Source organism: Molothrus ater, chromosome 17 (assembly GCF_012460135.2).
Source record: "Molothrus ater isolate BHLD 08-10-18 breed brown headed cowbird chromosome 17, BPBGC_Mater_1.1, whole genome shotgun sequence".
NCBI classification, from domain to species: domain Eukaryota; kingdom Metazoa; phylum Chordata; class Aves; order Passeriformes; family Icteridae; genus Molothrus; species Molothrus ater.
In genome coordinates, this window is record NC_050494.2 from 11,604,362 (window position 1) to 11,621,576 (window position 17,215).

The window sequence follows — 17,215 nt, forward strand, 5'->3', positions numbered from 1 at the left end:
TAAATATTCAATTCATTGTGTACATGAATGACTGCTTAGCTTTTCATTTGTAAGCCTGTGTATGGAGATGGAGTTCATGCAGCTGATTGCATGACCTGTGGTATTTATAATTAGGTAATTATACCCTTGCTTAATGAACTAGTAAACAGGGATTTTTTGCTGATGTTGTTTTTTCCCTTCTCCTAGAAAGTGGAAATAAATCCAATTAGATCTGTCAAGAAAGATTCTAGCAGGTTTGCTTCTTCCAAATCATTCAGAAGTCACGAATTATTTTAACATTTAGGCTTCTCTCTCCCTTGGCTTCGTGGCGGTTGCAAAAATTCTGTTTATTAATGCACTACAAACCAAAGGTGTCAAAACCAATCTGTGTCTCCATTTGTAAGGTGTTCTGTGTGAGCAGCTGAAGGTGCAGTATGTGCTTGTGAAATTCCCATTTCATGGCTCTGACCGGATTTCCTGGGTAGAAGTTCAGCTGACACCACAGGAATGGCACAGCCTGTGCATTCTACCCAGGGCAAGTGTCATCTACATGCTGTTTACAGAGATATTTCCAGCTCTGAAAATTGCAGTTATTGTGACCAGGTTTGGATCCACTTTCTATTACTCTTGTGTTTTAACCTGCATTTTCCTATCCAGGGCAATGAGGAGCTCTGCTTAAGACCATAGGGAGCTCTATTTAATTATAATTGGCAGCCTGCAATCCTTTGTGCTGTCAAGGAAATCCTGGAGCTAATGGATGATACTGCAAACCCTTGGTAGTGGTTTTACATTCAGCCATTTGTTCTTTATTTAGCTGAATAAATGTCTTGTGGAGCTGAGAGAATCCACTGAGGAAATGCTGTTGGACAGGAAATTCTTGGTATGCCAACCCTAGGAATTAATTTATTATCTGAAAGGGTAATTTTGACATCTAGGCTTTATTTAGGCATCTGAAGTAGTAAATATCAATGTATAATTTATGAGTAATAAGACAATTTCCAAGAGCAGTGCAACCTGACAATGGGTATGAAATGTGCCACTAACTGTGGCAGAGGTTAATTGTCTCTGCTCAGATGGTTTTATACAGGACTGATGGCTCAGGATTGGTTTATGAATTGTGTTTTAAGCACAGTGAGCGAGTTTTAATAGCCCAAAATAGGCACCCATTTTGCAAGTGGCTGTCTCAACTGCAAAGTCCAGATCAAGCAGGAGGAAATGGTTTTCCCTTCACCATTTGTAGGCTCAGGAAGAAATCTGGCACAGCTGGAGTTTGTGAGAGTCAGAAGGTGCCACGTTTTGATACCAGCTTGTGAGACACCTCATATACTTCATCATCATCATCATCATCAAATGTGTTACATTTGCATTTGTTCTATGCAATTTCAGGCACATCAGTATTTGCGGTTCTGTTGTGGAATTGAGTCCTGCAGAAGAAGAAGCCCGGGCAGTGCAGAGCACTGATGCAAACACTGATTGCTCTCTCCCTGGGCAGTCGTGGCTGACTACAGGGGCAATTGAATATTTTGGTAATTCTGTGTATTTTTAAACTCGGCAGTGCAGCCTGCCGAGGTTTTTTGACTGGCAGCCACTAGAGAGCACTACGGGATTGTCTCTTTTCCAAAGCAGGGTGTGGTGAGCTACAGTGTGAAAGGCTTTTTTCCCATTTCTGAAGAGTCCTATTGTGTTCTGTACAAAATAGTGGCTATTAAACCAAGATTTTAGCACCTCTGGCATTTTGCTTTACATAACTATTATTCATGGTGGCTTTTTTCATCAACATGTAATTCTCCCTCAGTGGGGTTTCACTGAGTCCCTGTAGTATTTAATGTACAGGCTATTTTTACTGTAAGGCTGAGTGATGGTGCTTTGCTGCCTGCTGCACAGATAACCTTGGGAGAATCTAGTTCTGCTTTAGCTCATCCTTAGAAAAAACTTCTGCCTCAAATCGTTCTCAAATCAGCAAAAAATAAATGGAGTGTGTCTATGTAAAATACATAAACTCAGAGAAATGGTGATTTAAAGGGAAAATGCTGTGTGAGTTAACCTGTTAATCTCTCCTGATCCAAGTATTTGATGTTTCCTTATCTAACTGGCACTGAATTTTTTTAGATCTCATGGCCTATCTCTCCTGTTCCCCCAGGAAAAAAAAAATTGCATTATTTTCTTTCAAGTAGCTGTGCCTTGAGATTTTTTTTTCTCTTTTCATACATCCTTCTGAAATCAGCTGGACCTTTAATGTTTACACTTTGCCCTTTTAAAGCTCCTGTATGGTTTTTGGGAGGACTTTCTCATTGAAATCATTGGTATCTTTCAGCTTATTTTATGAGCAGAAGGTTGTAGCTTAAAACTTTGCAGTGCCTGTGAAGAAAACACATTCTCAGAAGATAATGAGAGCCCAGAATTCCAAAGTTTTCCTCCCCAGGTCTGCAGCTCTGCTTCAGCAAAGGAATTGTCCCAGAATGGTGTTTCCTTCCTTCCTGCAGAAATTGGTGCTGAGGGGCAGAGCCACTTGTTCTGCTGAAGTGAAATCTTTCTGTCAGCGTTACTGAGTCAGAGCAGCTGGAGGGGAATAAACTGGATTCTGGTGAGATTAAATGTTGGGCCAGCTGTGTAAATGCAATATGTGGTGATGTGAGAGACCCCTCTCATAACAATGGCATTCATCACATCATCCTAAATAGACCAGACCTAGAACAAAACCTCCCTTGAGCTGCAGACGCCAAAATTAGTTTGCCAATCTGTTTATGTCAGTGTTAAACTTGAAATCCTAATTAGCAGGATTGAAATACTTGATGACAAAGCCCACATTGCTTCTCTGACAGTTGAACCAAACTGACTAAAATAATAATTCACAGGTGTCCCTGTACATTTGTTGGGTTTGTTGGGGGCTTTTTTGTAGTTCTTCTTTACAAACAATGAAGAAACTTCATGAGAGAGACTCCAATTCTATTCACCTTGCCAGCACCAGAGTGCTCAGCTGGGAAGTGATTTGACAATATGGAAAGTGTTACTGGCTTTAAATCAAGTGATGAAATGTAAAAGTTACTCAAACAATTTGTTTAAGCAACTTAGAATAAACAACATTCAAAATACGGTATTTTTAAAAAATCTGGTTCTATAAGCTTTTTAGGAATATTTGGGGTTTTTTAGGAGTTTTCCTGGACATCCTGGACCAAGATTCTTCCCAGGAATCTCTAGATTGAGACCTCTGTTATGATTTAGTGTACTGAAAAACTTTCAAAGAATTTCCTATCACTTTCTGGGAATTAATTGATCTAAATCTTTTCTGGTTTTCCTGGGCTTTGCAAGTGTGATCTTTCCAGGAATTCCTGGACAGAGACTAATTTTAGAGTTTCTGGACCTACAACATTTCTTGACCTTTTCTCACTTTTTATAGGGATTCCTGGGTCTAGAACCTGAAGTAGTTCCTGTACTGTTCAAGGAATTTCCCATCCTAGATTTAGACCCTTCCCAAGAATTTTCCCAGGTTTTCCAGGAAATCTTGGATCTAAACTTTCCAGGAATTGCCTCCAAAAGTCCTTACAGGAGCTGCAGTAGGTCCTCACATCCCATGTGCCCTGGTTTTGTTTCAAGGCCTGGAAATAGCTGTTCTCATTTTTTGCTGTCAGAGATAAGCATCAGTCTGTGCAGAGCTGAGGAGCTGGAGGCATCCTGCAAAGAAACTGCTTGAATTCCTCTTTTAAAATCAATTACCACAAAAGTGATTTTTTTTTTCTCTGAAAACACACTACTGAACCCACTGCCCCCAGGAGTGATGATAAATCAGCTCTGGGTGCAATCTGCATTCCCTCCCCTCTCTGATTCCCCTGTCCCTCTCACAAAGTCAGAAATCCCTCAGAGGGACCTTGTTAGTTAATGCATGAACTCCTCATACCACCATCCATGCAAAGGCATGTCATAAAATGTTTACTCTTCTCCTTCTGCCAAATGCTCTGAGCCAAAGCCTTAATTGGACTTGAAAAATATGCTTTATATTTTCCTGTAGGGCACTGGAGTTTTAAACTGCTGTCTTGCTGTTGCCCTCAGTCCTGAGGTAACTTTCATGGTCTAGGTGAAAGTAAATCCACTCTTCCCAGAATGGTCTGTTGAATGGTCTGCAAAGTGATTTTGTTTTTTCTGAGGAGGAGAAACACAGGGACAGTGTGGTGGTGTGTGATCAAGGCACTCTGATCTGTCAGAGCTACCTGAAAAATTTTTCTGGCTTTCTTCTAGCAGAAAAAAAGAAAAAGAAAAAAAGGAGAATTCTTAAATATGTAAATGCTGCCTTGCAGGTCTCTTCTCTTCCTAAGCAAGGAGTGATCTCCAGCTACACGTGTTCAGCACCAGGAGGTGCCAGTCCCTTATGAGCCCAGTAAAAAAGGCACTGAGCTGCTCTAGTGTAACTTTAAATTATATTTATTAGAGCTGACACTATAAGGAAAGAGATAATCCTATGTCCCAAAAGAGATAGGATCTGGGCCTTGAATTTTTGTGGATTCAGAAACAAAATTAAAAGTTGCAGTTTCTCCATTCCCTTCCTTCCTTTTCACATCCCTTTGTGTTACATGAGTTTGGGAAAATGAGCCAAAGCACCCATTTCTGTACCATCACTGAAATGAAGCAGGTGTGGAACCATTTGTTATTTTGTCACTCTTGGAACAGAGCTGTACTTTTGGAAGTGACAGAAGAGAGAGCAGTCTACATGAGCCAGTGGTTAAAGCTTCATCCTGTTGTGAGTTCAGTGTATGACTTCACATTTTTTCAGTCCTAATGTTGTCTTGAACTTCCCTTGCTTTCCACTAAGCATGAATCATTCTCCTTGATTAATCCTGATAATAAAATTACATACTGGAAGCCCTGTAGGATAAGAAATAATTACTGAGGCACTGTAGGAATGAGGGAGTCAGCTGCCTTTGTGGAGTACCCTTTAGAAACTCTAAAATGCCTCTTTCATAATCATTGCACAATATGAGTTGCCAAAAAGCAGCATTTGAGAAGAGCTTGAACTGCAAAACTGGCATGACAAGTTAGAGAAACCACTTTTTTGTGCCTCCTGGTGTAATGTTACACTGAGTGGCTGCTGTGTCAAGAGAATTACTACAATCAGAAACATGAAGAATTTAAAATTAAGAAGTAAATGCCGCTGACTTTATAATGCCTGTAGATGATGTTACTCAAAGTAGCTGGCTTTCATCAAAACCAGAGTTAATTTAGTCAAATTGCCAACACATTTCTTTTCACTGCTTCTTTCAAACCAGCTCTAATTATAACCTTAAAATAGCATCTTTACTGGCAAAAAAAAAAAAGCCTCAAGACATGGGTCAACAATCTGTTTCCCTTAGCTCAGATATCTTATTTAAAATTATTGTATTTATTTTTCCCCAAGAAAAGCACATGTTAGCTGAAGTAGATTTTTCAAATGAGTGCTTTTCAAATTGGAGCTTTTTGCAACTTCTGTGAATAGGTTCAGATATGAAGGTTACAGTACATTATAAAACAGTTCTCTTTTTTTCTCCCTGTTTTTTCACCTAATTCTTTCATTTACTTGCTGCAATCAGGCAATATCTACCAGCAAACTGGCAATTAAGTTTTTAGAACTCTCTTGCTTTACATGAGCTGTTTGGACATGTCCTGAAGTAAACAACTAAAACTAAAAGGCCAAGTAAAACCTCTACAGAAAGATATCTGCCCATATATATTATAAAGGATGGAAATATTAAAACTTGATAGTCCTCTCCTCTTTTTGATGTGGAATTTTTAACCAAACACTAATGGTGCTGGGAATTCCATATTGTAGCTGAGGGGAGCTGATCAGTCCAGCTGTTACCCTCAGCTCTGTGGCTCTGCTACAGCATCACTTTCCTTGCAAGTATTGAATTTTTCATCTTCAAAGCTGACACAGATGGTTTCCATAATGCACTTGGGAAAATGCTCTTTGGGACAGAGATTTTTTTTCACTTAGGAATAACCAGTGGCTACATTTACTTTTCCCAGTACCTGGAACAAGGGCTTTGCTGTGAGTTGCACTTTTGTTCTCTCTCAGGTATGAGGTGCATGAACACCAAAGGAATGAAAATATGTTTTCAGCAGGATAAAACTCTCAACCAGCTCAGATTTCATGTTACACCTGACCATTGATTGCTTGGCCTAACATATCTTAGCCTGCTGGGTCTACACAACTTTCTCCCTGCCTTTTCCAGGGCAAAAAAAAGAGGTTATGTTCCTGAGGAGCCCAGTGGCAGAGCCTGAGCTCTGTTCTGAACTGATCTTAATTGGTTATTTTCTGTAAAAGGGAGAAACTGCAAAACAGGAAATCAGTGGAAACTTGAAGGCATTTCTACAAGCATAAATATTCCTTGATTGCCTGGCTTGGTTTTAGAGACATGTAAATTTTCAGCTTACCCAGGGATCTCGCAGAAAACCTGGTTCCTGAATTTTCTTTTTTCTCCCGTTTTTTTCATCCACATCCTATGTACAGAGTAGATTTATTGATATTTTTCAGGAGTATCATGGAGAAACAGGCTTTGTTGTTTGTACTCATTCTAGTGGAGCAAAAAGAAAATTTCACCTGTCAGGCAAAAGTGAATTTTGCAATCCAAGGCCTGAAGGCACACCTAATTACCCTGAGAGGTGGAGCTTGCTGGGGCAAGTAAATTGGGGTGCTGAAAGAAACTGGGGGGAAAAAAGAGGTTGGCTCTCCTTTTTTCTTCCTCCTGGTCCAGGAGGCTTGGAGCCCTTCCTCAGTGACCAAAGCTACCCTCCAGGTTCTGCAGGGATCTGGTCCAGGGGAGCAGGGACAGTCCCTTCCAGGGCCTGATTTGGTGTCTTGGGCAGGAGATTTTGCTGCTTTACTGAGAACCCTTCCTGGCAAGAGGATTGTGCACGTGTAAATGGTGAGGAGCTGGCAGACCTGGGGCAGAAAACCAAGCTGGCAAGGAGATGTTTTATTTAAGACTGCCATTGTATGGCTGCACCTAATTCTTGAGGCAGGAAAAGGGAGAACAAGCAGTTTCTTTTTCATAATCTCACTGCAGTGATCCCACACCAAGCTAGAAACTGTTGTCACAGTGTGAAGGGTTTGGGGTGATCCGTGTGAAAATGGAAGTAGGAATGCCATCATTCTATCTAAATCCTTCACCAAATGCTGAAAGTTCTGAAATCTTACATTTAAGGCAGGGTTAAGATTATTTGCCACTGATTTTAAATGAGGATCCATCGCAGGGCTCGTTAGCTGCCCTGTGAGTGGGACCACAGTGCTTCCCCTGTGATCAGCTCAGTGATTTGGTTCCAGTGGCACCTGGAGCCAGCAGTTAAACCTGGTGCTGGTGTAAAACACGGGAGGAGCAGGCGAGGAGAGTGTCCTGCAAAACCAGGAAAGCTTGGAATGCCTTGGGAGAGAGCTCTGAAGGATTTAATGACCAACCCAAAGGCAGCACCTGCCTGAGCAGCAGAGATGGCTCTGCTGCCCCAGGTTTGGCTGGTGCTGCCATGGAGCATTTCCCTGCAGCCCAGCTCCAGGGGGAGTTGATGTGAGGCCCAGCCAAGCTCCACACAAAGCTTGGAAAAGATTCTGAGGTATGGTTATTTTTTTAATATGTTTTCACTTCATTGTGGTTGGTGTTTTTGCGCTTGCCTTTTGATTCTCTGCATGATTAAGCACCTAAATGCTTGCTGTCTTTGTGGGTTGTTTGTTCCATTTGAAGTTTATTTTGTTTGTTTGGGTTTGGTTTCCATTTGTACTAAATGAAAATTAATAATTATATGCTTGTAAATAACTGGGGCAAGATTTAAAACCAAAAAGGGAGAGTTTTTCCTTCTGCTTCTGTGTGTCCAGCTCCTTTAGGAAATTTTATTCTCTATTGTAAATTCTCAGTGCTTTTTTGTAATTTGGAAGCTCTAGCTTAGTAAGGTTGACTGCCCAGAAATAACCTGGCTGTGCAGAAGCAGAGTTTGGAGAGAGAATCAGTTTTTTCCAGTTACTGTTAAAAGGTGTATCTTTGCCAAAGAAACGATGGTAATTTCTCTTAAAGTTAAAAGAAAAAAAAATTGGGTATTTTGTTGGGTTTTTTTTCGTTTAATCCAGCCTTATATTCATTCCTGTCAACATTATCAAGTCTTCATTGCTATGACTGAGACAGCAGCAGAAATTATCCCTAAATTGGTTTGTCTTTTGAGGGCAACTAATAATTAAATCTCCTGCAGTCTGTACTGTTTATAGGCAATGGAAGTAATTACTAAGTTTGAAAAAATACACTAATTTGGAAAATGTTTGAAAAAATCTCAACTATAATGGAGTTACAAGCCAGCAAGGGGTTATTGGTCTAGACAACATAACCATGGCTTTTCATTTAGCTCCACAAACTGTTTAGATTACTGTCTGAGGAGGGCTTCTGTTCATCACTTTTTAATTTGATTTTGCTCTACAGCAAAACTGGCATTTTAGCTTATCTTTTAAATTGCTACTGTCAAGGTTATGAACTTGGTTACCCACCCTTAGCTTAGATGGGAATTTTTTTAGAAGTAATGTTTGTCAAAGTTCTTCCTTCTCTTGGTGTCCAGAATTATTTTATATAAGTGGAATTTCTCCTTCTCTGTATTTTTTCTTTGTATTTTCTGGCTCGTTCCATGAGATTCCCTTACCCAGCTGGTAAGGTCTAGTTCCTCACAGTTCTCATCTGTCTCTATATGTTCTTCTTAAAACAATAAAATTCTCACTCTGAAAAACCTTCTATTTGAAGTGGGATGGCAACATTCCTTTTTAATGTCTGCTCTCTGTGTTCCAACATGGCTTGCCTCTGGCTGGACTTCTTGCATGTCTCCAAGGATATTACTAACCCACTTTGGAAAAGAATGAAAAATCTGTTTTACAAAGGTTTTAAGTCTTTTAAACTGCTTTTGTTTCAAAATGAGTCCACTCCTTCCAAATTTAAATTCTTTTCTTGAAAAAAAAGTATTTTTGGTTTTCACTCTTATAGGAAAAAAAACTACAGAACAAAATCCATATCAAGATTAATGGTGATGTTCTCAATTATTTTTGAATGAAACAAGATTTTTTTAATATAGTACTGGAATTAGTGGTAAGATTATTTTTTCCCCACTTGGAAAATTGAGATAAGTCAGTAACATTTTGTCTATTACTTTAAATTTGGGAAAATTACAGGAATTACTAAAGAATTATTCCAAGTGGGTTATTTAACCTTGGTTTAGTTGCCCAACCCTTTTTCTCATTTATTATCCAGTTATATACTTACAATGTTATTCTGCTTCATTCCAGCCCACTCTAAGCCACTTCACTGCATCTTTTTTTCAAAGCACAACATTTTCATGTGTGCTCCAGTGCAGCTAAATTTTTTAGCTTTTTCTACTTGGTTGGCAAACATTCTTCTTTCTTCTTTTTTTTATTTTTTCTCCTATTTTTTCTGGCTATGAAAGCCATATAGATTGGATCTATTTTCCTCAAGGAAAATATTCCAGATACTTCCTCCCAGGTATACCTGTCAATGGCTCATCTGCTTTATCTTAGAAATAAATGCCTTGGAGGAGAAAAAAATGCATCAAATGAATTGTGACACTGCAGTGATCTATACTGGCTAATGATCCATCCCCAAATGTGTAGGTGTGAATCTGCTCTTTCCCTTCAGTCTTGGAACATTAAACTTGCTTCATTTTGAGGCAATTGCTGTATAGTCTTCTTATTTAAATGCATACATGTATGAGTGCGCTGACAAATGCTTCTTTTTCGCAGTATTTGTAGTTAAATTTTTCAAAATCATGTTCTCCTCTTACTTTTAGGTAGGGGTGGGAGAGGCCTTTATTTGCAGTAACTTTCATTGATTGGTCTAATTACTTTTTGAGATTATTTCCATGAACGACTGAGGTTCAGGTTTCTGTAGACTCACCCAGGAGGCTCCATTTGTGCTTTCCTACTCCTCCCACCAAACAGGGGAGCCAGGGGAACAGGGCACATTGCATGCACCACTTGGTGGATTTCCTTCCCTCTGGTTTGTAGAGGAAGCAAATCAATCAGGGTTCCCATGATTTGGTGTGATGCTGGATCTCCTCTACATGAATGAGACAGAAGTGAGGGTTGAGCTGCTGCAAACAGAGCCCTGAAATCCCGGCCCTGCTGGAGCCACTGCCTGAAGTTCATCCTGGTTTCCCCATGTCCTCAGGGAACACTTTGCATGTTACATGTTCTGCAAGGTTCCCTCTTTGTAGCTGAGCCTGGACATGTTGGCTGTCCCTAATTAAAGTAATCTAGGAAGTGTAAACAGCTGAACTTAATAGTTAGGCTTGAAATGCGTGTTGTATTCATGCAATAAATCTCCTGCAATACTGATTTAAATATTTGCCAGGAGTGCTGCTGTCTGAAATCATTTGAAGGATATATTCTCCTCCTAGGACCATAGACTTCCTTGTCTATTTTGGTTTTTTTTAACAAAATTATTGCACGTCCCCTTCCATAAAGCAAAAACTCTGTCTCTTATCATTTCTCATTTATCAGCTCTCCAAGGGAGGACATAAGATAACAATCATTCTGGAGAGAATGGACAGAGCATGTGGGGTAAAGGAATTATTGCATATATAAGAGAAAAACTATTTTTCTCTGTGTGAGACAATAGTAGGAGATCTGTCCTTTTGCCTTGAGTGGCAGAAGGTGACAGTGAAAGAGAAATATTGTTCAAGTAATAATGGAATTTCCTTTTAGTCAGAGGTAAGAGGGCTATGGGTAACATGCATGTTTTTCAGGAGAAACACAGAATCTTTTAGACATGTTTAGTGATAAAGGTGAAAAAAATCTAAAATCCTTGGTTAAAAAAATTATAAAGGCTGTAACAGCGTTATTTTTCACTCTTGAATCTATTACATGCTACAGTACAGAAAGCAATTAATATTTCATAACAGTGTGAAGTTGTATCATGCAGGTGCCATCAAATGCAATAATTAAACCTCAGCAGAGTGGTTCAAACATGCTGTTACTGGTGTGACCAGTTAGTGCTGGGAGAGATGGGGAGAGAGGCTCATGGGGGAGCCCGCGGCAACGGGGCTAAAAGACCAATGTCAGCAGCACCTTAACGAGCTGAGAAAGGGCTGCGTGCCCAGCATGCTGCTTCTTGTGCTTTAATCACTGCTCCCTCTGACAAGCAAGCCTGTATAAAGGTGATAAAAACATGAACTGGGAGTAACATACCTGAGCCTCGGTTTGGGAGGTTTTTCCTCCTGTTTTATAAGCTGGTGATAAAATCAGCTGCATCACTGAGCTACAGAGGACCAGGATGGACCCTTGTGGGAGAATGTTGGTTTTATAACATGCATTCCTTTCTTTTAGGGAGCATCCAAGAACAGTTATTCAACTCAAAAGATTTAAAAGCCAAGTTTTGTCCTCTCTGGGTTTGTCAGAATCTGTCTGATCTTAAAATCACTGGCAACATTTATCTGTAAGATGTGAGTACATGTGAATGCTGGGCCATGATTGTGGACTTTGGATTCAGGAGACAGGCAAATGTAATATATGAACACCTGAAGATTCAGATTTATACTGGATATCAGGAACTTACCTTAAGAATTTCTCAACCATCACCCCTAGATATGAAGGACTGAAATGTACCCTTTAAAGACTTACTTGATTTTCTTTTTATTGGGCACAGTCTTCCAGAATGACCTTTTAAATCAAGTCTTACTAATTTGGCTAGAGAATGGGAAAATAAAGGCAAAGAAACACCCTTAAAACAAAACAACAAAAAAAAATCTAAAAATTAAGAGACTGCTGGTAAACCAAAAGAAGATTGCTTCTGAATTGGGAAGGGAATTTATATATTATGCCAGGTATCTCCTCTTGTGAGATGAGTTTAGATTTGGAGAGTAGAAGATGAGAGCCTTAGGACAGACTGGAATATGGAGAGCGAGGCAGCTGGGAGTTTTGGAGGGTTCCTGTTCCAGGTGGAAGGTGTTGTCTCTAAAATGCAAGTGAAGCCTCACAGGTGAGGGAGGCAGCAAATATCCAGCAGAGCACAGCTCTCAAAGTGGGCAAAATTAGAGAATGGGCTGAGGGTGACCACTGGGAAATTCCTCTGCAGAGTTTCTGTTCCCATTTGTGAGGAGGTGCCATCATCTGCTTTGTGACACCTGGAGAAAATACTTCCTGCCTGTAAGTAACATTTGGGTTTGGATTTGTAATGTGTGAATGTAGCAGTGCTGTTTCTTTGGAACATACCTGGGCCAGTTGAGTGCTCAGTGGGAGCTGATGTGACACTGCAGAAACCTTTCTGTGGGAGAGTTGGAAACAAAGATACTTGTGATACAGCAGGATTGTGATATTCTGAGTAAGTAGCTTGGAAATGTTTAAATCAAAGACTGGGATTTTATTTGAAAAATTCTGTCTAGGTGAAGCAAAAGTTGTACCAATTCCAGCTCACTTTGACAGATCATTAGTGAAACCTGCCTGGTTGGCTCATAGGGTGCTAAAATTGTAGATTTTCAGTTTTTGTGGCTTCTTGGCCAGAGCAGTGTAACTATTCCACGATCCTGCTTCTGAAATGGAAATGAGAGAGCGAATAACCCATCCTGAGTGAAGGCCCTGCTGGTGCCCTGCCTGGCATTCCAAGCCTGATAAGTTTACTTGGCCTGGCACCTTTAGGATGGGGATGTTGGGGTTTTGTGCTCCCTGATAGCACTTGCCCTACCTTTAAGAGGACTTTATGGAATGCCCTTATCTTTCCTGGAGCAGCTGAGGCTGTTGCCAGAATTAGGACTGGCACGTGCAGTTACTTGGAGCCAGAGCAGTTTATATCTGCTTTTATTCTGGGAGGGGGGAAAGTTGTTTAAAATATTTAGATCTTTTTTTTGAAACTGTGTTTCTCATGCTGAATTTGTGAGGTTGTTTTTTTTTTTTTCTTGAATGTGGGTTTGTGGGTGTCCTGTCTCAGAGAGGGATGATACAGCTGATTGAAATTTTGTTCATAGTGGAAGTTACAAGTTTACTCAACATTCCTGGCTGCTAATTGTGTGTCTGAAGTTGATGGGGTTTCCTTAAGCCACCAGACAACCACTGCTGCCTTCAAGCGCTTCTTGTTTATTCGGTAAGAATGTAAGGACAAGTGCAAAATATTGCTAAATATATCCCAGTGGAACTTGCCTTTTGTTATGGCAGAACCTGGTGCACTGTGCTGTGATTACTGGTACTTCACCAGAACAGTGTGTGCTCTTACCTGTTTTATTAATTATGTTGTTTTCCAGCTGCTGCTTTTGACTTGTTTAAAATATTTGCTCAATCATCTGCAGCTCTGCTCTTTTTAGAAAGACAACAAAAGCCTATGAGCTGTTCCTTGGATGGAATTAGTCCTGTTCCATGTGTAGCTGACAGACTGAGACTTCATGCTGTGATATTTAAATAAACATTTTGCCTTGCATCAGTTTCTCATAAATCCTATACTTATGTAACTACATGTTTTTCTTGGGAAAATGACATCTTGGTAAGTAATGTTGGCTTAGTTGATTTTTGTGGCACAGTCACAGGACTTAAATATGCAAACAGAGAGGGGTTTTGGGTTCAGGTCCCATCAAACAGAAATCCAGGAGGGCCAACTTTAAATCATGAAATTGAGCAACTCTTTTCTTTTATGTTGTTGCACACAGCTGAGTTAGGGGTTGTTAATTCAATGACTTCTGGAAAAATCACAATACAACAATATTTGGGCTTGTGAATTGCTCTACAAATGGAATTATGTAGGTGTAATATATTGTGAGTTTTTTTCCCTAGCTCTTATTCTTGGGGCTGGGTTGCTGCCTTTATATTTGGTTCATGCTGTACAATAATATATAATTCAGTATTTATTAAGGCCTTATGTGCAATGGAATCTTTCCATAGTCCAAGCTTCGTTTGTGGTAGTTGTTTTGGATAAAATATAATTTTACAGTAAACTAATTATGGTTCAGTACAGAAATGCTATTAGGAAAAAAATGCAAACATCTACTGACCTGTTCAGTCTATCCTCCCTCTTAAGACTATGTAAGACAGGAGACATGAAAAGCCAAACTGTCCCCATGCCAGTTGCATTACAAGCTGACAAAATATTTAGAAAAGCTTGTTCCTAATATGTAGACTAGGAAATCAGATGGATGTGTGATGGATCTGATAATGAACACAAATTAGGACCCCAAATTGCTGAAGGCAGTTAAACAACCTTGGTGCCAAATGAGCTGCAGCATGTTTGGACACAGTGGATTGAAATTATCTGGAGTCTTTTCCCCCAACACACCTTTCAACCACACAGGCTGACTGGGGCCACTCATCCATTCCCTGTAAATCAAAGGTTTCTGTGTTTTCTGCTGCTATCACTCATGGCAAAAGAACTCTTCTTGATTCTATCTTAATATTGCTTTGCCTGCTAGAGATTTTATTCTTGTTTTTAGAAAGAAGTGAAAGCGGCAAATATCCTGTGTTCTCACATCTCTTTTGTGAGGTGATTTTTTTTTTTTCCATATGCACTGAGAAATGAAATAAGTAACCAGCTTCAAAAAGGAGGTTTATCTATCCAGTGTTCTCATTACCATCAATGCAAGTATTTCCCAAAAACCTCATTTTCCTCACTGGTAAAATGCAATTCACTTTCTTCTGGAGAGACAAAGATGAACAATAGAAGTGAATCAGAGAAGGTAGAGATGAGAAATAGGATTCAAAATGATAATGCAAGGGGGAATGTGTTACTAGCATTATCTTGGGTTTAATGGCGTGACTCAGTCATAAAATGCTAGTTGGCTATTGCCATTCCTGTAGAACTGAGGAAAAGATCAAAGAATACCCCCTACATCTACACAGAAAAGCCTGGAGGGGCTGCAGAGTATTGCCAAGGTGAATCCTCTAGGGAGTAATGAAATTGGAATTGCTTTAGCCACAGTTGAAAGGTTAATGTCCTTGTGATGAATGATATTACAGCATTTCAATTACTCTGCTTACTTCTCAGTCTTGGGTGTTTCATTCTCTAAATTGGCTATCCACATAAGTTGGTTTGGTTTTTTTTTTTGTTTACTGGTAGATGCAGAACTGTTTGGATCTCTGTTGTCAATGCCTAGGCCTGGCCTTAGTGTCTGTTTAAAAAAGCAAGACAAACAAGAAAAAGAACCCACAAATTACAAACCTGCATAATGTAAAGCAAGACAATATTAATATCTTACCTAAATTGGAAAGGGGAAGGTTTAATTTAATGGGCTATGCACAGTAATAAATTTGCTTTGTAAAACTCGGAATTTCTTTGCTAAAGTTGCATTCTGAGATCTGGAAGGCCTTATCAGTCAGTGACTTTCATTTCTCTATCACATCTCCAGTTCTGTGCATTAGACCTCCTGCTGCAGAGCTCATTTTCCTTGCTCTGGTGGCATTTGCCCAGTCTGCAGCTCAGGTCATGGAGGGTGAACACGAGCAGTGAATTGCTCCCAGAACAGCAGCGTTGCTGCAGCCCAGTGTCCTGCAGCATTTCACTCCATTCCCATAACTGCACTCTTGGCATTACCCAGTCTCTGGCCTCTCATTATCAAATGCTTTTTGCTTCAGTGACCAAACCCCTCCTGTTTTCTTTGCTTACCCACAAAATATCCCCCCTCTATCCACAGCTCCCTCCAAATTCCCAAACCAACAGTTGGGCAATAGGCACTCACCACTGTTGCATTCCACACTGCTTTTCCTCTCACTGAGCTGCAGATACTGAAGTGTTCCCCTTCAGGCCAGTTTCTGGCACCTATTATCAGTTCTGCAAACTTTTATAAACTAATATTAAAAAAAAATTCTCTAGCACTTTATTCATTTGGCTGAAGATGGCCAGAAAAATCAAAGGTTGTTTATGATGTGTATGAATAGCAGGATTGGGTAACTCTTTGAAAAGCAGCTTCAAGTTTGTTTCATTCTTTTATATTTAAACTTTATAACAGTGGCTGGCAATGAGTTCCTTCTGATGAAGAATGTTATCAGTGCTACGGTTGTTTTGAGTTAACAATTTGATCTATCTTCCTTTGCCTTCCCAGTGCTCCATCTTTTAGCTCTGACATTCCCTGCTGTGTTCTCTACTGTTGAGTGTTTATCCCCTTCTCTGCTCACACAGTGGGATCTCCCCAGTTTGTTCAGCCTGCCTGGAGGCTTTTGTGAAGTGAGAGGTGGCAGTGGCTTTGTGAAGTGCATTTCAGTGTTCTTTTCTATGCTGTTCCCTTGCTTCCATCTGGGCAGCAAGAAAGCAGTCCCAGGAATAAACTGACACTAATATTTAGTGACTCTCTCAAAGCATGGGACACTTAACCATGTTTATATATCCAGAAAAATTATCTGGAAAAGTTTATCTGTGAAATTGAACTAATTTTCTTTTTTTTAATAGGAGTTTTTGTTTTGTTTCAGTCTTTTCGTTATGATGAATGGTACGGAAAGTTTTCAGTATGATGTATGTGCTACACCATGGTGCTAAATTACCGTGTTACTGTGGTGTCCTAGAATGGAGAAACATCTGTATTAGCAGTGCTTTTAGCAGTGTTTTTTGGCACAGTAACCATCCAAATCTCACTGATTTCCTGTGTTACATACCAGCAATAACCCTTTAAGTTCTGATTACCTAACCACAGCTACTTACCTCATGCAGAGAAAACACTTCAGTTTAGGAACCAAAGTGTAATGAAAATAAACCTGTTGAACTAATGAGCTTTGTGTGGCTCAGTCTCAGCAAGTCATTGACCTGATGAATGTAAACATTGTAAATGGACTGATGAGTAACAAGTCTGGCTTCTAGACAAATTAGGAGTTTGTGTGGAAAACACTGACACATTAGCACGTTAATAAAAAAATCCTCTAAATTTGCTCTCAGAGACTGAACTTAGGTCAGTTTTAATTATGAAGAAATCTAGAACACTGATGCCTTCTGCTCTCATGTAGTGCCTTTCTCTGTTTATGCATTGTGCCCCTTTGCCCTGAAAACTCACGTGGAAAAGAAAATAAATGTTCTGCAGATTTTCTAATAATTGCAATCCGATTTTTCCATTGTTAGTGCAAAATAAAAGATGGAGAGTGAATCCACAACACAATCTGCGTGCCTGGTGTCTGCAGTAGCTCCCTTGTCCTGGTGATAAGAAATGGAATATACTCTTCTCTCTATGCCCAGATTATAAATTACTGTTTGCCTGTTGCCAAGAACATCAGTGTTTGCCCATCCTGGAAGCATCTGTTGTGCTGAAACAATGCTGCCACTTCTTGCAGTTCTAT